The following is a 21,079-nucleotide window of genomic DNA, read 5'->3' as shown; positions in this document are numbered from 1 at the left end:
TGTAGACGGGTCTGTAGAGGAGAGGCTGGTTCCTGAGGCAGAGACATGTGTAGACGGGTCTGTAGAGGAGAGGCTGGTTCCCCTGAGGCAGAGACACGTGTAGACGGGTCTGTAGAGGAGAGGCTGGTTCCTGAGGCAGAGACATGTGTAGACGGGTCTGTAGAGGAGAGGCTGGTTCCCCTGAGGCAGAGACACGTGTAGACGGGTCTGTAGAGGAGCGGCTGGTTCCCCTGAGGCAGAGACACGTGTAGACGGGCTGTAGAGGAGAGGCTGGTTCCTGAGGCAGAGACACGTGTAGACGGGTCAGTAGAGGAGAGGCTGGTTCCTGAGGCAGAGACACGTGTAGACGGGTCTGTAGAGGAGAGGCTGGTTCCCCTGAGGCAGATACACGTGTAGACGGGTCTGTAGAGGAGAGGCTGGTTCCCCTGAGGCAGAGACACGTGTAGTCGGGTCTGTAGAGGAGAGGCTGGTTCCTGAGGCAGAGACACGTGTAGAAGGGTCTGAAGAGGAGAGGCTGGTTCCCCTGAGGCAGAGACACGTGTAGACGGGTCTGTAGAGGAGAGGCTGGTTCCCCTGAGGCACAGACACGTGTAGACGGGTCTGTAGAGGAGAGGCTGGTTCCCCTGAGGCAGAGACACGTGTAGACGGGTCTGTAGAGGACAGGCTGGTTCCCCTGAGGCAGAGACACGTGTAGACGGGTCTGTGGAGGAGAGGCTGGTTCCCCTGAGGCAGAGACACGTGTAGACGATTCAGTAGAGGAGAGGCTGGTTCCCCTGAGGCAGAGACACGTGTAGACGGGTCTGTAGAGGAGAGGCTGGTTCCCCTGAGGCAGAGACACGTGTAGACGGGTCTGTAGAGGAGAGGCTGGTTCCCCTGAGGCAGAGACACGTGTAGACGATTCTGTAGAGGAGAGGCTGGTTCCCCTGAGGCAGAGACACGTGTAGACGGGTCTGTAGAGGAGAGGCTGTTTCCCCTGAGGCAGAGAGATGTGTAGACGAGTCTTTAGAGGAGAGGCTGGTTCCCCTGAGGCAGAGAGATGTGTAGACGGGTCTGTGGAGGAGAGGCTGGTTCCTGAGGCAGAGACACGTGTAGACGGGTCTGTAGAGGAGAGGCTGATTCCCCTGACACTGAGACACGTGTAGACGGGGCTGTAGAGGAGAGGCTGGTTCCCCTGAGGCTGAGACACGTGTAGACGGGTCTGTAGGGGAGAGGCTGGTTCCCCTGAGGCAGAGACACGTGCAGACGGGTCTGTAGAGGAGAGGCTGGTTCCCCTGAGGCAGAGACACGTGTAGACGGGTCAGTAGAGGAGAGGCTGGTTCCCCTAAGGCTGAGACACGTGTAGACGGGGCTGTAGAGGAGAGGCTGGTTCCTGAGGCAGAGACACGTGTAGACGGGTCTGTGGAGGAGAGGCTGGTTCCCCTGAGGCAGAGACACGTGTAGACGGGTCTGTAGAGGAGAGGCTGGTTCCCCTGAGGCAGAGACACGTGTAGACGGGTCTGTAGAGGAGAGGCTGGTTCCCCTGAGGCAGTGACACGTGTAGACGGGAATGTAGAGGAGAGGCTGGTTCCCCTGAGGCAGAGACACGTGTAGACGGGTCTGTAGAGGAGAGGCTGATTCCTGAGGCAGAGACACGTGTAGACGGGTCTGTAGAGGAGAGGCTGGTTCCCCTGAGGCAGTGACACGTGTAGACGGGACTGTAGAGGAGAGGCTGGTTCCCCTGAGGCAGAGACACGTGTAGACGGGTCTGTAGAGGAGAGGCTGGTTCCCCTGAGGCAGAGACACGTGTAGACGGGTCTGTAGAGGAGAGGCTGATTCCTGAGGCAGAGACACGTGTAGACGGGTCTGTAGAGGAGAGGCTGGTTCCCCTGAGGCACAGACACGTGTAGACGGGTCTGTAGAGGAGAGGCTGGTTCCCCTGAGGCAGAGACACGTGTAGACGAGTCTGTAGAGGACAGGCTGCTTCCCCTGAGGCAGAGACACGTGTAGACGGGTCTGTAGAGGAGAGGCTGGTTCCCCTGAGGCAGTGACACGTGTAGACGGTCTGTAGAGGAGAGGCTGGTTCCCCTGAGGCAGAGACACGTGTAGACGGGTCTGTAGAGGACAGGCTGGTTCCCCTGAGGCAGAGACACGTGTAGACGGGTCTGTGGAGGAGAGGCTGGTTCCCCTGAGGCAGAGTCACGTGTAGACGGGTCTGTAGAGGAGAGGCTGGTTCCCCTGAGGCAGAGACACGTGTAGACGGGTCTGTAGAGGAGAGGCTGGTTCCCCTGAGGCAGTGGCACGTGTAGACGGGTCTGTAGAGGAGGGGCTGGTTCCTCTGAGGCAGAGACACGTGTAGACGGGTCTGTAGAGGAGAGGCTGGTTCCCCTGAGGCACGGACACGTGTAGACGGGTCTGTAGAGGAGAGGCTGGTTCCCCTGAGGCACCAACACGTGTAGACGGGTCTGTAGAGGAGAGGCTGGTTCCCCTGAGGCACCGACACGTGTAGACGGGTCTGTAGAGGAGAGGCTGTTTCCCCTGAGGCACAGACACGTGTAGACGGGTCTGTAGAGGAGAGGCTGGTTCCCCTGAGGCAGAGACACGTGTAAACGGGTCTGTAGAGGAGAGGCTGGTTCCCCTGAGGCACAGACACGTGTAGACGGGACTGTAGAGGAGAGGCTGGTTCCCCTGAGGCAGAGACACGTGTAGACGGGTCTGTAGAGGAGAGGCTGGTTCCCCTGAGGCAGAGACACGTGTAGACGGGTCTGTAGAGGAGAGGCTGGTTCCCCTGAGGCAGAGACACGTGTAGACGGGTCTGTAGAGGAGAGGCTGGTTCCGCTGAGGCACAGACACGTGTAGACGGGTCTGTAGAGGAGAGGCTGGTTCCCCTGAGGAACAGACACGTGTAGACGGGTCTGTAGAGGAGAGGCTGGTTCCCCTGAGGCACCGACACGTGTAGACGGGTCTGTAGAGGAGAGGCTGGTTCCCCTGAGGCACCGACACGTGTAGACGGGTCTGTAGAGGAGAGGCTGGTTCCCCTGAGGCAGAGACACGTGTAGACGGGTCTGTAGAGGAGAGGCTGGTTCCCCTGAGGCAGTGACACGTGTAGACGGTCTGTAGAGGAGAGGCTGGTTCCCCTGAGGCAGAGACACGTGTAGACGGGTCTGTAGAGGACAGGCTGGTTCCCCTGAGGCAGAGACACGTGTAGACGGGTCTGTGGAGGAGAGGCTGGTTCCCCTGAGGCAGAGACACGTGTAGACGGGTCTGTAGAGGAGAGGCTGGTTCCCCTGAGGCAGAGACACGTGTAGACGGGTCTGTAGAGGAGAGGCTGGTTCCCCTGAGGCAGTGGCACGTGTAGACGGGTCTGTAGAGGAGAGGCTGGTTCCTCTGAGGCAGAGACACGTGTAGACGGGTCTGTAGAGGAGAGGCTGGTTCCCCTGAGGCACGGACACGTGTAGACGGGTCTGTAGAGGAGAGGCTGGTTCCCCTGAGGCACCAACACGTGTAGACGGGTCTGTAGAGGAGAGGCTGGTTCCCCTGTGGCACCGACACGTGTAGACGGGTCTGTAGAGGAGAGGCTGTTTCCCCTGAGGCACAGACACGTGTAGACGGGTCTGTAGAGGAGAGGCTGGTTCCCCTGAGGCAGAGACACGTGTAAACGGGTCTGTAGAGGAGAGGCTGGTTCCCCTGAGGCACAGACACGTGTAGACGGGTCTGTAGAGGAGAGGCTGGTTCCCCTGAGGCAGAGACACGTGTAGACGGGTCTGTAGAGGAGAGGCTGGTTCCCCTGAGGCAGAGACACGTGTAGACGGGTCTGTAGAGGAGAGGCTGGTTCCCCTGAGGCAGAGACACGTGTAGACGGGTCTGTAGAGGAGAGGCTGGTTCCGCTGAGGCACAGACACGTGTAGACGGGTCTGTAGAGGAGAGGCTGGTTCCCCTGAGGAACAGACACGTGTAGACGGGTCTGTAGAGGAGAGGCTGGTTCCCCTGAGGCACCGACACGTGTAGACGGGTCTGTAGAGGAGAGGCTGGTTCCCCTGAGGCACCGACACGTGTAGACGGGTCTGTAGAGGAGAGGCTGGTTCCCCTGAGGCAGAGACACGTGTAGACGGATCTGTAGAGGAGAGGCTGGTTCCCCTGAGGCACAGACACGTGTAGACGGGTCTGTAGAGGACAGGCTGGTTCCCCTGAGGCAGAGACACGTGTAGACGGGTCTGTAGAGGAGAGGCTGGTTCCCCTGAGGCAGAGACACGTGTAGACGGGTCTGTAGAGGACAGGCTGGTTCCCCTGAGGCAGAGACACGTGTAGACGAGTCTGTAGAGGAGAGGCTGGTTCCCCTGAGGCAGAGACACGTGTAGACGGGTCTGTAGAGGAGAGGCTGGTTCCCCTGAGGCAGAGACACGTGTAGACGAGTCTGTAGAGGAGAGGCTGGTTCCCCTGAGGCAGAGACACGTGTAGACGGCTCTGTAGAGGAGAGGCTGGTTCCTGAGGCAGATTCACGTGTAGACGGGTCTGTGGAGGAGAGGCTGGTTCCCCTGAGGCAGAGACACGTGTAGACGGCTCTGTAGAGGAGAGGCTGGTTCCCCTGAGGCAGTGACACGTTTAGACGGGACTGTAGAGGAGAGGCTGGTTCCCCTGAGGCAGAGAAACGTGTAGACGGGCTGTAGAGGAGAGGCTGGTTCCTGAGGCAGAGACACGTGTAGACGGGTCAGTAGAGGAGAGGCTGGTTCCTGAGGCAGAGACACGTGTAGACGGGTCTGTAGAGGAGAGGCTGGTTCTCCTGAGGCAGAGACACGTGTAGACGGGTCTGTAGAGGAGAGGCTGGTTCCTGAGGCAGAGACACGTGTAGACGGGTCTGTAGAGGAGAGGCTGGTTCCTCTGAGGCAGAGGCACGTGTAGACGGGTCTGTAGAGGAGAGGCTGGTTCCCCTGAGGCAGAGACACGTGTAGACGGGTCTGTAGAGGAGAGGCTGATTCCTGAGGCAGAGACACGTGTAGACGGGTCTGTAGAGGAGAGGCTGGTTCCCCTGAGGCACAGACACGTGTAGACGGGTCTGTAGAGGAGAGGCTGGTTCCCCTGAGGCAGAGACACGTGTAGACGAGTCTGTAGAGGACAGGCTGGTTCCCCTGAGGCAGAGACACGTGTAGACGGGTCTGTAGAGGACAGGCTGGTTCCCCTGAGGCAGAGACACGTGTAGACGGTCTGTAGAGGAGAGGCTGGTTCCCCTGAGGCAGAGACACGTGTAGACGGGTCTGTAGAGGACAGGCTGGTTCCCCTGAGGCAGAGACACGTGTAGACGGGTCTGTGGAGGAGAGGCTGGTTCCCCTGAGGCAGAGACACGTGTAGACGGGTCTGTAGAGGAGAGGCTGGTTCCCCTGAGGCAGAGACACGTGTAGACGGGTCTGTAGAGGAGAGGCTGGTTCCCCTGAGGCAGTGGCACGTGTAGACGGGTCTGTAGAGGAGAGGCTGGTTCCTCTGAGGCAGAGACACGTGTAGACGGGTCTGTAGAGGAGAGGCTGGTTCCCCTGAGGCACGGACACGTGTAGACGGGTCTGTAGAGGAGAGGCTGGTTCCCCTGAGGCACCAACACGTGTAGACGGGTCTGTAGAGGAGAGGCTGGTTCCCCTGAGGGACCGACACGTGTAGACGGGTCTGTAGAGGAGAGGCTGGTTCCCCTGAGGCACAGACACGTGTAGACGGGTCTGTAGAGGAGAGGCTGGTTCCCCTGAGGCAGAGACACGTGTAAACGGGTCTGTAGAGGAGAGGCTGGTTCCCCTGAGGCACAGACACGTGTAGACGGGACTGTAGAGGAGAGGCTGGTTCCCCTGAGGCAGAGACACGTGTAGACGGGTCTGTAGAGGAGAGGCTGGTTCCCCTGAGGCAGAGACACGTGTAGACGGGTCTGTAGAGGAGAGGCTGGTTCCCCTGAGGCAGAGACACGTGTAGACGGGTCTGTAGAGGAGAGGCTGGTTCCCCTGAGGCACAGACACGTGTAGACGGGTCTGTAGAGGAGAGGCTGGTTCCCCTGAGGCACAGACACGTGTAGACGGGTCTGTAGAGGAGAGGCTGGTTCCCCTGAGGCACCGACACGTGTAGACGGGTCTGTAGAGGAGAGGCTGGTTCCCCTGAGGCACCGACACGTGTAGACGGGTCTGTAGAGGAGAGGCTGGTTCCCCTGAGGCAGAGACACGTGTAGACGGATCTGTAGAGGAGAGGCTGGTTCCCCTGAGGCACAGACACGTGTAGACGGGTCTGTAGAGGACAGGCTGGTTCCCCTGAGGCAGAGACACGTGTAGACGGGTCTGTAGAGGAGAGGCTGGTTCCCCTGAGGCAGAGACACGTGTAGACGGGTCTGTAGAGGACAGGCTGGTTCCCCTGAGGCAGAGACACGTGTAGACGAGTCTGTAGAGGAGAGGCTGGTTCCCCGGAGGCAGAGACACGTGTAGACGGGTCTGTAGAGGAGAGGCTGGTTCCCCTGAGGCAGAGACACGTGTAGACGAGTCTGTAGAGGAGAGGCTGGTTCCCCTGAGGCAGAATCACGTGTAGACGGGTCTGTAGAGGAGAGGCTGGTTCCCCTGAGGCAGAGACACGTGTAGACGGCTCTGTAGAGGAGAGGCTGGTTCCCCTGAGGCAGTGACACGTTTAGACGGGACTGTAGAGGAGATGCTGGTTCCCCTGAGGCAGAGACACGTGTAGACGGGCTGTAGAGGAGAGGCTGGTTCCTGAGGCAGAGACACGTGTAGACGGGTCAGTAGAGGAGAGGCTGGTTTCTGAGGCAGAGACACGTGTAGACGGGTCTGTAGAGGATAGGCTGGTTTCCCTGAGGCAGAGACACGTGTAGACGGGTCTGTAGAGGAGAGGCTGGTTCCCCTGAGGCAGAGACACGTGTAGACGAGTCTGTAGAGGAGAGGCTGGTTCCCCTGAGGCAGAGACACGTGTAGACGGTTCTGTAGAGGAGAGGCTGGTTCCCCTGAGGCAGAGTCACGTGTAGACGGGTCTGTAGAGGAGAGGCTGGTTCCCCTGAGGCAGAGACACGTGTAGACGGCTCTGTAGAGGAGAGGCCGGTTCCCCTGAGGCAGTGACACGTTTAGACGGGACTGTAGAGGAGAGGCTGGTTCCCCTGAGGCAGAGACACGTGTAGACGGGCTGTAGAGGAGAGGCTGGTTCCTGAGGCAGAGACACGTGTAGACGGGTCAGTAGAGGAGAGGCTGTTTCCTGAGGCAGAGACACGTGTAGACGGGTCTGTAGAGGATAGGCTGGTTCTCCTGAGGCAGAGACACGTGTAGACGGGTCTGTAGAGGAGAGGCTGGTTCCTGAGGCAGAGACACGTGTAGACGGGTCTGTAGAGGAGAGGCTGGTTCCTCTGAGGCAGAGGCACGTGTAGACGGGTCTGTAGAGGAGAGGCTGGTTCCCCTGAGGCAGAGACACGTGTAGACGAGTCTGTAGAGGACAGGCTGGTTCCCCTGAGGCAGAGACACGTGTAGACGGGTCTGTAGAGGACAGGCTGGTTCCCCTGAGGCAGAGACACGTGTAGACGGTCTGTAGAGGAGAGGCTGGTTCCCCTGAGGCAGAGACACGTGTAGACGGGTCTGTAGAGGACAGGCTGGTTCCCCTGAGGCAGAGACACTTGTAGACGGGTCTGTGGAGGAGAGGCTGGTTCCCCTGAGGCAGAGACACGTGTAGACGGGTCTGTAGAGGAGAGGCGGGTTCCCCTGAGGCAGAGAGACGTGTAGACGGGTCTGTAGAGGAGAGGCTGGTTCCCCTGAGGCAGTGGCACGTGTAGACGGGTCTGTAGAGGAGAGGCTGGTTCCTCTGAGGCAGAGACACGTGTAGACGGGTCTGTAGAGGAGAGGCTGGTTCCCCTGAGGCACGGACACGTGTAGACGGGTCTGTAGAGGAGAGGCTGGTTCCCCTGAGGCACCAACACGTGTAGACGGGTCTGTAGAGGAGAGGCTGGTTCCCCTGAGGCACCGACACGTGTAGACGGGTCTGTAGAGGAGAGGCTGGTTCCCCTGAGGCACAGACACGTGTAGACGGGTCTGTAGAGGAGAGGCTGGTTCCCCTGAGGCAGAGACACGTGTAAACGGGTCTGTAGAGGAGAGGCTGGTTCCCCTGAGGCACAGACACGTGTAGACGGGACTGTAGAGGAGAGGCTGGTTCCCCTGAGGCAGAGACACGTGTAGACGGGTCTGTAGAGGAGAGGCTGGTTCCCCTGAGGCAGAGACACGTGTAGACGGGTCTGTAGAGGAGAGGCTGGTTCCCCTGAGGCAGAGACACGTGTAGACGGGTCTGTAGAGGAGAGGCTGGTTCCCCTGAGGCACAGACACGTGTAGACGGGTCTGTAGAGGAGAGGCTGGTTCCCTTGAGGCACAGACACGTGTAGACGGGTCTGTAGAGGAGAGGCTGGTTCCCCTGAGGCACCGACACGTGTAGACGGGTCTGTAGAGGAGAGGCTGGTTCCCCTGAGGCACCGACACGTGTAGACGGGTCTGTAGAGGAGAGGCTGGTTCCCCTGAGGCAGAGACACGTGTAGACGGATCTGTAGAGGAGAGGCTGGTTCCCCTGAGGCACAGACACGTGTAGACGGGTCTGTAGAGGACAGGCTGGTTCCCCTGAGGCAGAGACACTTGTAGACGGGTCTGTAGAGGAGAGGCTGGTTCCCCTGAGGCAGAGACACGTGTAGACGGGTCTGTAGAGGACAGGCTGGTTCCCCTGAGGCAGAGACACGTGTAGACGAGTCTGTAGAGGAGAGGCTGGTTCCCCTGAGGCAGAGACACGTGTAGACGGGTCTGTAGAGGAGAGGCTGGTTCCCCTGAGGCAGAGACACGTGTAGACGAGTCTGTAGAGGAGAGGCTGGTTCCCCTGAGGCAGAATCACGTGTAGACGGGTCTGTAGAGGAGAGGCTGGTTCCCCTGAGGCAGAGACACGTGTAGACGGCTCTGTAGAGGAGAGGCTGGTTCCCCTGAGGCAGTGACACGTTTAGACGGGACTGTAGAGGAGAGGCTGGTTCCCCTGAGGCAGAGACACGTGTAGACGGGCTGTAGAGGAGAGGCTGATTCCTGAGGCAGAGACACGTGTAGACGGGTCAGTAGAGGAGAGGCTGGTTCCTGAGGCAGAGACACGTGTAGACGGGTCTGTAGAGGATAGGCTGGTTCCCCTGAGGCAGAGACACGTGTAGACGGGTCTGTAGAGGAGAGGCTGGTTCCTGAGGCAGAGACACGTGTAGACTGGTCTGTAGAGGAGAGGCTGGTTCCTCTGAGGCAGAGGCACGTGTAGACGGGTCTGTAGAGGAGAGGCTGGTTCCCCTGAGGCACAGACACGTGTAGACGGGTCTGTAGAGGAGAGGCTGGTTCCCCTGAGGCAGAGACACGTGTAGACGGGTCTGTAGAGGAGAGGCTGGTTCCCCTGAGGCACAGACACGTGTAGACGGGTCTGTAGAGGAGAGGCTGGTTCCCCTGAGGCAGAGACACGTGTAGACGGGTCTGTAGAGGAGAGGCTGGTTCCCCTGAGGCAGAGACACGTGTTGACGGGTCTGTAGAGGAGAGGCTGGTTCCTGAGGCAGAGACACGTGTAGACGGGTCTGTAGAGGAGAGGCTGGTTCCCCTGAGGCAGAGACACGTGTAGACGGGTCTGTAGAGGAGAGGCTGGTTCCTGAGATGCTGGGGACTCTCTGCTTTTTGAGCAGTCACCTGCAGAGAAGTTTTGTACCAAGCTGTCCAGGTAGGATGTTTTGTGCGATGTTTCGATAAACGTTTGTGAAGTTCTGAGTCCCACATCTGCCCCCCCTACCGACTTACAAATTGGGCTGGGAACAGCCGTTCCGACATGAAGAGAAATCTGGAAAAGTCGAGAGTGAGAGAGAGACAGAATGTTCCCATTAGAAGGAACGTAGACCAGTATTGCCCAGTCCCTTCGGCCCACAATATTGTGTCGACCTTTCAGCCCACCCCAAGATGAATCTAACCCTCCTCTTTCCCACATCCGTCCACATTTCTAACATCCATGTACCTATGTAAGGGTCTGTTAAATGTTCCTACTGTACCTGGCTCCACCACCCCTGGCATCACGAGGCTGGAAAGAGGAGGAAAGGATACTGAGGCACTCCTCCGGAAAAAGAAGGAGGCGTTTGTCATAAAAGGCGGTTTCTTTCAAGTGAATCCTTTGAAGAAGAGAGATGTAGGAAATCTGCCCTCGGTTCAACCCCCTCCTGCTGTTCAAATCCCTCCCATTATCCCAAACCCCTCCCACTGTCTAAATCCCCTCCCACTGTCCAAAACCCCTCCCATTGTTCAAAACTCCTCCCATTGTTCAAAACCCCTCCCACTGGCCAAAACCCCTCCCATAGTTCAAAACCCCTCCCATTGTTCAAAACCCCCACCCACTGTCCAAAACCCCTCCCAGTGTTCAAAACCCCTCTCATTGTTCAAAACCCCTCCCACTGTCCAAAACCCCTCCCACTGTTCAAAACCCCTCCCATTGTTCAAAACCCCTCGCACTGTCCAAAACCCCTCCCACTGTCCAAAACCCCTCCCATTGTCAAAACCCCTCCCACTGTCCAAAACCCCTCCCACTGTCCAAAACCCCTCCCACTGTTCAAAACCCCTCCCATTGTTCAAAACCCCTCGCACTGTCCAAAACCCCTCCCACTGTCCAAAACCCCTCCCAGTGTTCAAAACCCCTCTCATTGTTCAAAACCCCTCCCACTGTCCAAAACCCCTCCCACTGTCCAAAACCCCTCCCATTGTCAAAACCCCTCCCACTGTCCAAAACCCCTCCCATTGTCAAAAACCCCTCCCACTGTCCAAAACCCCTCCCATTGTTTAAAACCCCTCCCACTGTCCAAAACCCCTCCCATTGTTCAAAACCCCTCCCACTATTCCAAACCCCTACCACTGTCCCAAACCCCTCCCACTGTCCAAAATCCCTCCCATTGTTCAAAACCCCTTCCACTGTCCAAAACCACTCCCATTGTCCAAAACCCCCCCCACTGTCCTAAACCCCTCTCTTTGCCCAAAACCCCTCCCACTGTCCAAAACCTCTCCCATTGTTCAAAACCCCTCCCACTGTCCAAAGCCCCCACATTGTTCAAAACCCCTCCCACTGTCCAAAACCCCTCCCAATGTTCAAAACCCCTCTCACTGTCCAAAACCCCTCCCACTGTTCAAAACCCCTCTCACTGTCCCAAACCCATCCCACTGTCCAAAACCCCTCCCACTGTCCCAAACCCCTCCCACTGTCCAAAACCCTTCTCACTGTCCCAAACCCCTCCCTCTGTTCAAAACCCCTTCCACTGTTCAAAACCCCTCCCACTGTCCAAAACACCTCCCACTGTCCAAAACCCTCCCAGTCCCAAACCCCTCCCACTGTCCAAAACCCCTCCCACTGTCCAAAACCCCTCCCACTGTTCAAATCCCCTCCCATTGTCCAAAACCCCTCCCACTGTCCAAAACCCCTCCCACTGTTCAAATCCCCTCCCATTGTCCAAAACCCCTCCCACTGTCCCAAACCCCTTCCGTTGCCCAAAACCCCACCCACTGTTCAAAACCCCTCCCATTGTTCAAAACCCCTCCCATTGTTCAAAACCCATCCCACTGTCCAAAACCCCTCCCATTGTCCAAAACCCCTCCCACTGTCCAAAACCCCTCCCACTGTCCAAAACTCCTCATTGTCCAAAACCCCTCCCACTGTCCAAAACCCCTCCCACTGTTCAAAACCCCTCCCACTGTCCAAAACCCCTCCCATTGTTCAAAACCCCTCCCACTGTCCAAAACCCCTCCCACTGTCCAAAACCCCTCCCACTGTCCCAAACCCCTCCCACTGTTCAAAACCCCTCCCACTGTCCCAAACCCCTCCCACTGTCCCAAACCCCTCCAACTGTCCAAAACCCCTCCCACTGTCCCAAACCCCTCCCACTGTTCAAAACCCCTGCCATTGTTCAAAACCCCTCCCAGTGTCCAAAACCCCTCCCATTGTCCAAAACCCTCCCACTGTCCCAAACCCCTCCCACTGTTCAAAACCCCTTCCACTGTCCAAAACCCCTCCCATTGTTCAAAACCCCTCCCACTGTCCAAAACCCCTCCCACTGTCCCAAACCCCTCCCATTGCCCAAAACCCCTCCCACTGTCCAAAACGCCTCCCACTGTTCAAAACCCCTCCCATTGTTCAAAACCCCTCCCAGTCCAAATCCCCTCCCATTGTCCAAAACCCCTCCCACTGTCCCAAACCCCTCCCAGTCCAAAACTCCTCCCATTGTCCAAAACCCCTCCCACTGTCCAAAACCCCTCCCACTGTTCAAAACCCCTCCCACTGTTCAGAACCCCTCCCATTGTTCAAAACCCCTCCCACTGTCCAAAACCCCTCCCATTGTCCAAAACCCCTCCCATTGTTCAAAACCCCTCCCACTGTTCAAATCCCCTCCCTTTGTCCAAAACCCCTCCCACTATCCCAAACCCCTCCCACTGTCCAAAACCCTCCCACTGTCTCAAACCCCTCCCACTGTTCAAAACCCTTTCCACTGTCCAAAACCCCTCCCATTGTTCAAAACCCCTCCCACTGTCCAAAACCTCTCCCACTGTCCAAAACCCCTCCCACTGTCCCAAACCCCTCCCACCGTTCAAAACCCCTCCCATTGTTCAAACCCCACCGACTGTTCTAACCTCTCCCACCGTCCCAAACCCTGACCACTGTTCAAACCCCACCCAGTCCCAAAACCCTCCCATCATCCCAAATTCCTTCCGATGATCAAACCTCTCCCATCATCTCAAACCCTGACCACTGTTCAAACCCCACCGACTGTTCAAACCCCACCCAGTCCCAAAACCCTCCCATCATCCCAAATTCCTTCCGATGATCAAACCTCTCCCATCATCTCAAACCCTGACCCCTGTTCAAAGCTGCAGTGGTAGTTATTGGATTAGTCCGATTCCTCTCAGTTAGCCACTCCCACATGGGAGGAGTTCCCATACTGTTCAGGCAGAGTGATGAATAAAGTCCAGTTGAATATCCTGCATGCTGGTGTCCTAGTGTGATCTGCACACTCCCTCAATATCCAACAAAAGATGACGTCAGAAGTGATTTATCATTGATGAATTGGTTCTACAGGCCAGGCGAGAGTCCCAACAAGAAAGAATTTACAGTAAGACTGTTCTTGTTTTGTATATATCTATGAGAAATATTCAAAGACTTACCAACCTAAAATGCTTTTGCAAGTTGCTATCTTAGGCACCATGAGGCTGAACTGTGAACTGGCTAAAGTTGCTAGGCAACACCTTCAAACTGTACACAACAGGAGATACATTGTAATAAGCTGTGGGCTACCAGCCTGGGGAAATGCACAGAGACACAGATACAGCAGAGAAGTCGGTCAAACTCTCAGGGAACGGAAAGAAAGTTGAGTGAGACAACAACTAGAGGTCACGTGTTGAGTGTGCAAGATGAAATGTTTAAGGTGAATATGAAGGGAATTGTTTTCAGAGGATGATGTGAGTGTGGAATGAGCTACCAGTGCAAATGGTGCATATGAGCTCAATTTCAATGTTTGAGAGGAGTTTGGACAGGTGCATGGATGGGAGGGATATGAAGGCCAATGGTCTGAGTGCAGGTTAATGGGACTAGGCAGTTTAAATAGTTCAGCACGGACTAGATGGGCTGAATGGCCTGTATTTGTGTTGCACTTTTCTATGACTGTATATATTTTAAAAAAAGATCATTTCAGAAGATTGACATTTATCTGAAGGTGCATTGACAACAAAAGTTAAAAAGTAACCAGTGTAACGCTACCGGCGCTTCATTGTGTGATGAGACCTGGGTGGAGGTTCCTGCCCTTCGCTTGTATTTATATAATTGCTGAAGGAACATTATGTCAGGCTGCATCTGATTGATAAACATTCCCACATTCACACTCACACACACACACACACACACACCACACACACACACACACACACACTCACACTTACACACACTCACATAAACTCACTCACACACACACTCACACTTACACACACTCACATAAACTCACTCTCACACACACACTCACGTATACTCACTCACACATACACACTCCCACACACTCTTACACACACTCTCACACACATACTCACGCACATTCACTCACATTCACTCTCTCACAGACACTGACACTCTCACACACATTCACTCACACACACATTCACTTACACGCACACACTCTCACACACACTCTCTCGCACACACAAAGATCCCCAGCATCTGCGCCATGCCATTTCCTCACAGGACCCCGGAGTCCCACGCCACCAGGTTCAGGACACCGATTTCCCTTCAAACACTCGACGCGACCCTGATCACTAGAGTTCAGCAACTGACACTCTGACCACATTGAACTGAAATAAACCGTGTACTTTTGTTCTAATTGTGTCCTTTTATTTATTAAAGATAGCGTTAAATTGATGTTAATTTGTGTTTAATTATGGTGTTTCTTGTGAATGCTGCTTATTTGCTCTGTGCCTGAGATGCTGTAACAAGCAAGTTTTCCGTTGTACCTGTGCGGACATGCGCACAGACAATAGACACCGATCATTGTACATCCATAGATCGCCACATGGGGGCGAACTATTCCCAAATGAGTCAACACTCGGAATCAGGTTTACAGTAATATCACTGATGTACGTTGCTGTGGACACACACACACACACACACACACACACACACACACACACACACACACACACACACACACACACTGCTGTGGACAAACACACTCACATATACACACAGAGTTGTGTACACACACACACACACACACACACACAGACACACACACACACACACAGACACACACACACACACACACACACACACACACACACACACACACAGACACACACACACACACACACACACACACACACACACACACACACACACACTGCTGTGGACAAACACACTCACATATACACACAGAGTTGTGTACACACACACACACACACACACACACACACACAGACACACAGACACACACACAGACACACACACACACACACACACACACACACAGACACACACACACACACACACACACACACACAGACACACACACACACAGACACACACACACACACACACACACACACAGACACACACACACACACACACACACACACACAGACACACACACACACACACACACACACACACACAGACACACACACACACACAGACACACACACACACACACACACACACACAGACACACACACACACACACACACACACACACACACACACACACACACACACACAGACACACACACTGCTGTGGACAAACACACGCACACGTATGGACACGCGCACGCGTAAATGCGCTGGTGGACATGATTAAGGGACAATATGGCTTTAAATCACTCCTTCCTCTCCCCTGCTGCAGTTAAGCATGGTGGGAGAACCCCGCTCCCCTGTTTAATCCCGTTGGTGCTTCCCGGACGAAAGAAGCTGTTCCCATACAATCCGAACACCCGTTCCTACCCCAGAGCCCAGTCCTGCTGCCACACAGCCCCACACCATCGCCAGGTCCCCCGCACCAGCAGTTTGAGGCCGACCGCAGACCACAGACACAGTAAAAGCGACCATATCGGTAGGGTGTTGTGGTACAAGTGTTGGGGAGGGGGGGCACCACAGAGCTCGGTGCCAAATCCGTCTCTCCCCACCACAGGTCACCATGCGTACCTCCCACAGCACACACCACGGTCACTCACATAGCCTGCGTCAGCCGCCCCTCCTGAGCTCAGCATCCCTTCCACCGGGGCAGGGAGACCGGGACAGCGGGGCACGGATAGATTACTGGGAGTCGTGGGGCGTTGAGATGTCTCCTTCGTGTTCTGACTGTCAAAACAAGCACAGAGGCATTGAGCTTATCCGGAAACGAGCGCTGTTGGCACTTCCGCCGCCTGATTTGATTTTGTAGGAGGTGATAGCATTCGTGCCAGGCGTCTCATGGATTCAGCTTTGATCCGGAATCTCCACTTCAGCCGTGAGGTGATTTTGGAGATCACACCCGCTCCTCTTGTAGCTTCCTTGGTGTCTGATATGGCCCGCAGCAGATTTCAGACCTCACGGTTCATTCGGGGCTTCTGATTGGGGGCGAGTGAATGATTTAGTGGGAGAACAGTCAAATATATCTTTTAGAAGTCCATGTGTATGACATCAATTAAGTGTCCCTCTTTCATGGTCTTTCAAAAGTCTGTATATATCACTGTGTCTGTGATTTTCCTCTCTTCAACCATCTCCCTGTTTATTGTGTCAATGCTGAGGTCAATCTGACCGGTCTGTGGTTACTGGCTTTATCCCAACATCATTCTGTGAACTCTCCGGAGCTGGAGCCACTCACTCCACCCGCCCGAAACCTCCACTGCAGCTGCTGCTGACCACCAGCTGATGGCGCTCGAGCAGACAGGTTGGGTTTGGTTGTCTTCGAGGCCACAAGACACAGCGGCAGGAGCAGGCCGTTCGGCCCATCAAGTCTGCTCTATCATTTCGTCACGATTGATGTATTATCCCTCCAAACCCCATTCTCCTGTAACCTTTGATCCCTGACTAATCAGTATCAGAATTAGATTTAATATCAGATTCTGATTTGCATTCTGACTCGGTGTAAGCCATGAAATCTGTTAACTTTATAGCAGCAGTAATAAAATGCATGATAATACAGAGAAAAAACAGAATTACATGAAGTCTGTCTCTTTCTCTCTCTATGTATATATATATTTGAGTTAAAATACGTAGTGCAAAATAACAGGAATAAAAGTGTAGTGAGGTAGTCTTCATTGGTCAATTTAGGGATCGGATGGCAGAGGGGAGAACGCTGTACCTGAGCCGCCGAGTGTGGACCTTCCCGATGGTAACAGTGAGGGGAGGGCGATGGGCTCCGCTCCTCGAAGATGTCTTGGACACCGCGGAGGCTGGTACCCACGATAGAGAGGACTAATTTCACAATTTCTGCAAGTTATTTCGATCTGATGCAGAAGATCCCCTCCCCCCCCCCCCCCCCCATACCAGACAGTGATGCAGCCAGTCAGGATGCTCTCCGTGGCCGATTTGTAGAAGTTTTCGAGCTCTAGTTGTGAAACTCCGAATGAAATACAGTCCCTGTCTTGCCTTCCTGGGAGCTGGTACCACCCAGGCGATCCCAGGCTGCGCGGAGAACCACTGAGATTGTGTCTGTGGCGATGGGTCCAGGTCCTTGCTGAGGCCAATCTCTCAAAGCATTTCATCACGGTAGATGTGAGCAGTACTGAACAGTAGTAATGCTCTTCTTGGGCACTGGTGTAATAGGTGCCCTTTTCAAGCAGGTGGGAACTTCTGACTGTGGCACTGAGAGATTGAATGCTCCCACCAGTTGTTTGGCGAGAACGGAGCAACCTCTGCTTTCAATCTACTCAGCGACAATTGACTGTGGCAATGAATTCAACCGATTCACCACCCTCTGGTGAAAGAAGTTCCTGCTCACCTCCGTTCTAAATGGATGTCCCTCTAGAACGAGGCTGTGCCCTCTGGTGCTAAACTCCCCACACTAGAGGAAACACTTTTACTTTTTTTTTGAGGTTGTGGGGATAGTTTGAAGGACAGAAAGGGAGTTAGGGGTTGGGTTAGGGTAGAGGACAGGGATGTGGGGGAATTAAATGATAGAGTTTTGATTTTCTGCTCCATGTTTGAAGGCTGGCAACGTGGACGTGAGACATGCAAGATGGGATGATGGACCAGCAGACCAGTGTGGGCGAATGCGGCTCTGCAAGTTGTTGGCAAGTTCTGGAGTTGGAGTTCCATGTGGTCAGTGGGAACAAGGTTCGTGGATTGGCAAGACTAGAGTTTGGGGTCCTGTCACTGGCAGGACCAGAGTTCAAGGCCTGGTGTCCCGTCCTTGTCGAGTCTGCAGTTCAAGGCCTAGTGTTTGGTGATCAGTGGTTCCTGGCATCGGTGATGAAGATCTGAAGGTTGAACTGGGACTTCTCCCTGGTGGGATTGAACTGGGACGTCTCCCTGGTGGGACTGAACTGGGACATCTCCCTGGTGGGACTGAACTGGGACATCTCCCTGGTGGGACTGAACTGGGACGTCTCCCTGGTGGGACTGAACTGGGACTTCTCCCTGGTGGGACTGAACTGGGACTTCTCCCTGGTGGGACTGAACTGGGACCTCTCCCTGGTGGGACTGAACTGGGACGTCTCCCTGGTGGGACTGAACTGGGACCTCTCCCTGGTGGGACTGAACTGGAATTTACAGCTTATGTGTTTGGAAGACAGTGCTTTTGTGTATCGATGGTCAAACCCCACCAACCTTCTCACGGAACTGTAGAGCCATCGGGAATTGTTTCCCTATTCTATAACTGTGAATTTCTGTGACTCCATGTTTCCTCAAGCCCCTCTGCTCTGGGGAGAACAGACACAGCCTCCCCATTCTCTCTGCAGAACTCATAACTCTGCGCGCTCTCTGGCGCTACCAGACTACTCCCGCTGAGTTATATACAGGGGATAGCTTCACTCAACTTCACTCGCTGCACCTCCGAACTGCACTCTGCACCTCACGTTCTCGATATTTATTGCTTATTTATCTATCTATCTATCTATCTATCTATCTATCTATTTATCTATTTATTTATTTATTTCTTTCTTTCTCTTTCTTTTTGGATTTACACAGTTTGGTTTTATTTTTCTCTTTGGTTCTTTGTCCATCCTGTGGTCTTTCACTGATTCTCTTATTTTTCCTGGGTTTACTGTGAATGCCCACAAGAAGATGAATCTCGGGGTTGTATGTGGTGACATATATGTACTTCGATAATAAATTTACTTTGAACTTTGACCTATGGTTTATAACGTGGGAACAAAACCTCTCTCCTCTTGTTTTCAGGAGACTGATGAAGGCCAGTAACCTTCATCATTCTGACGCCTCTGGGCTTGTACACCAAAGTCCTGGGTTCCTCAGTACTCCCTTGGACCCTGTCCTCGTCAGTGCTCCCAAAATGCATCATCAGCCCCAAACGATGACTCTTTGTTCCTCTCCATAGATGCTGCCTGCCTGACCTGCTGAGATCCGTCAGCATTTCAAACATCCCAGTGACAACGGTGTGACGGTGGTTGGGCGCATTACCAGAAACGAGCAGATGGTTTACAGAGAGGAGGTGGAAGAGCTGGAGGCCGGGGGCTGGGCAAATGGCAACAAGACAAAGGAGATGGTTGTTGACTTTGAGAGAACTCGCACCCACTTTACATCGTCGGCAAAGCAGTGGAAACTACAAGCAGCTTCAAACTCTTGGGTGTGTCTATCACACACAACCTCCCCTAGTCCAAGAACACAGTCAGGAAAGCTCACCAACGCCTCTACTTTCTGCGAAGGTTGAAGAGAGCCAGACTTTGCACATTCATACTCACAGTATTCTACAGATTTGCAATAGAGAGCATTCTAACAAGCTGCATCACTGCTTGGTACAAAAACTACACCGCGGTGGAGAGGAAGGCTCTAGAACGAGTAGTCAAAGCTGCCCAGTGCATCACTGGCACCAGCCTACCCCCCACTCCCCATCAAGGACGCATATACAGAAAGGTGTCAGAAAAGGGCCAGTAAAACCTTGAAGGATTCCACACAGCCTGCTCATGGACTGTTAGTCCCAATACTATCATGGAGGAGGCTACATCACACCAAGGCCATCAGACTCAAAAACAGTTACTTTCCACAAGACTGATTAACACCCCCACCCACTCACCCACCCCTCCACACCCCCAACCACCACGACTTTCTCATTTCTTGTCAGTCACCTTGTGTACCAACACTCCTGTGCCTGGCGTAACTTTATGCACAGACAATCAATCTGTAGAGAAGCTATGTTATGTATTTATATTTATTGTGTTTTTATTATTGTGTTCTTTATCTTGTTGTTTTTTTTCTGTGCTGCAGCAGACCGGAGTAACCATGATTGTCATTCTCCTTTACCCTGGTGTGCTGGAAACCACCTTCATGCCTTGGATCTGATGTAAGATACCAGTCAGTTCGGATTGCCGTCCACGATCTCCGTCTTCACCTGAGCTCAGCCCCCGCTCTATCACTTTACCCCAGTGACCAAGCACAGCTCCAATGCCGTGTCCAAGTTTGTTGACGACACCACAGTCGTTGGCTGAATCGAAGGTGGTGATGAATCAGGCTGAGTGGTGTCAGAACAACCTCTCTCAATGTCAGCAGGGGCCAAGGAGCTGATTATTGACTTCAGCAGAAGGAAACCAGCGATGCGAGGTGGAGAGGGTCGGCAGCTTTAAATTCCTCAGTGTTGTCACTTCAGACGACCCACGTAAGAAAGCACGGCAACACCTCTACTTCCTCAGGAGTTTGTGAAGGTTCGGATTGCCATCTAAAACTTTGCCGATGTGTGCTGGAGAGTGTCCTGACCGGTCTGTCAGGGAAGCACCAACACCCTTGAATGGAAATTCCCATAAAAGGAATGGCTATGACCCTTCCCTCATCCCCCTCCACCACCAATCCACCTACCCTCATCTCCCTTCCCTCACCCAACTTCCCTCATCCCCTTCCCTCACCCACCTTCCCTCATCCCCCTCCACCACGCACCCACCTACCCTCATCCCCCTCCCTCCCACACATCTTCCCTCATCTCCCTCCCCTCGCCCACCTACCCTCATCCCCCCTCCCTCCCACACATCTTCCCTCATCCCCCTCCACCACGCACCCACCTACCCTCATCCCCCTCCCTCCCACACATCTTCCCTCATCTCCCTCCCCTCGCCCACCTACCCTCATCCCCCCTCCCTCCCACACATCTTCCCTCATCTCCCTCCCCTCGCCCACCTTCCCTCATCCTCTCCCCTCACCCACCTTCCCTCATCCCCCTCCACCATGCACCCACCTACCCTCATCCCCCTCCCTCCCACACATCTTCCCTCATCTCCCTCCCCTCGCCCACCTTCCCTCATCCCCTCCCGTCACCCACCCACATTCTGTCTCACCCGTCAGCTTGTACTCCTCCCCCACCCCCACCCCCACCAACCTTCTTACTCTGCTCCCTTCCTCTCCAGTCCTGGTGAAGGGTCTCGGCCCGAAACGTCGACTGTTTATTCCTTTCCACAGA

The 21,079-nt window shown here is 54.5% G+C and overlaps 1 long non-coding RNA gene across 3 annotated transcripts in view; it reads left to right on the top strand.

Moving 5' to 3' along the window:
- Positions 1-20,521, top strand: part of LOC132390516 (uncharacterized) — a 75,431-nt gene extending 54,910 nt beyond the window's left edge. For all 3 annotated transcript variants that reach the window (XR_009510927.1, XR_009510929.1, XR_009510928.1), the window contains exons 3-5: positions 17,667-17,793; positions 19,013-19,261; positions 19,900-20,521. This is a non-coding gene — a long non-coding RNA (uncharacterized LOC132390516). The remainder of the gene's footprint in view (positions 1-17,666; positions 17,794-19,012; positions 19,262-19,899) is intronic.
- The last annotated feature ends 558 nt before the right edge of the window (positions 20,522-21,079 follow it).

The sequence above is a fragment of the Hypanus sabinus genome, unplaced genomic scaffold (genome assembly GCF_030144855.1).
Source record: "Hypanus sabinus isolate sHypSab1 unplaced genomic scaffold, sHypSab1.hap1 scaffold_937, whole genome shotgun sequence".
Classification (NCBI taxonomy): Eukaryota; Metazoa; Chordata; class Chondrichthyes; order Myliobatiformes; family Dasyatidae; genus Hypanus; species Hypanus sabinus.
This window is presented reverse-complemented; position numbering and strand designations above follow the sequence as displayed.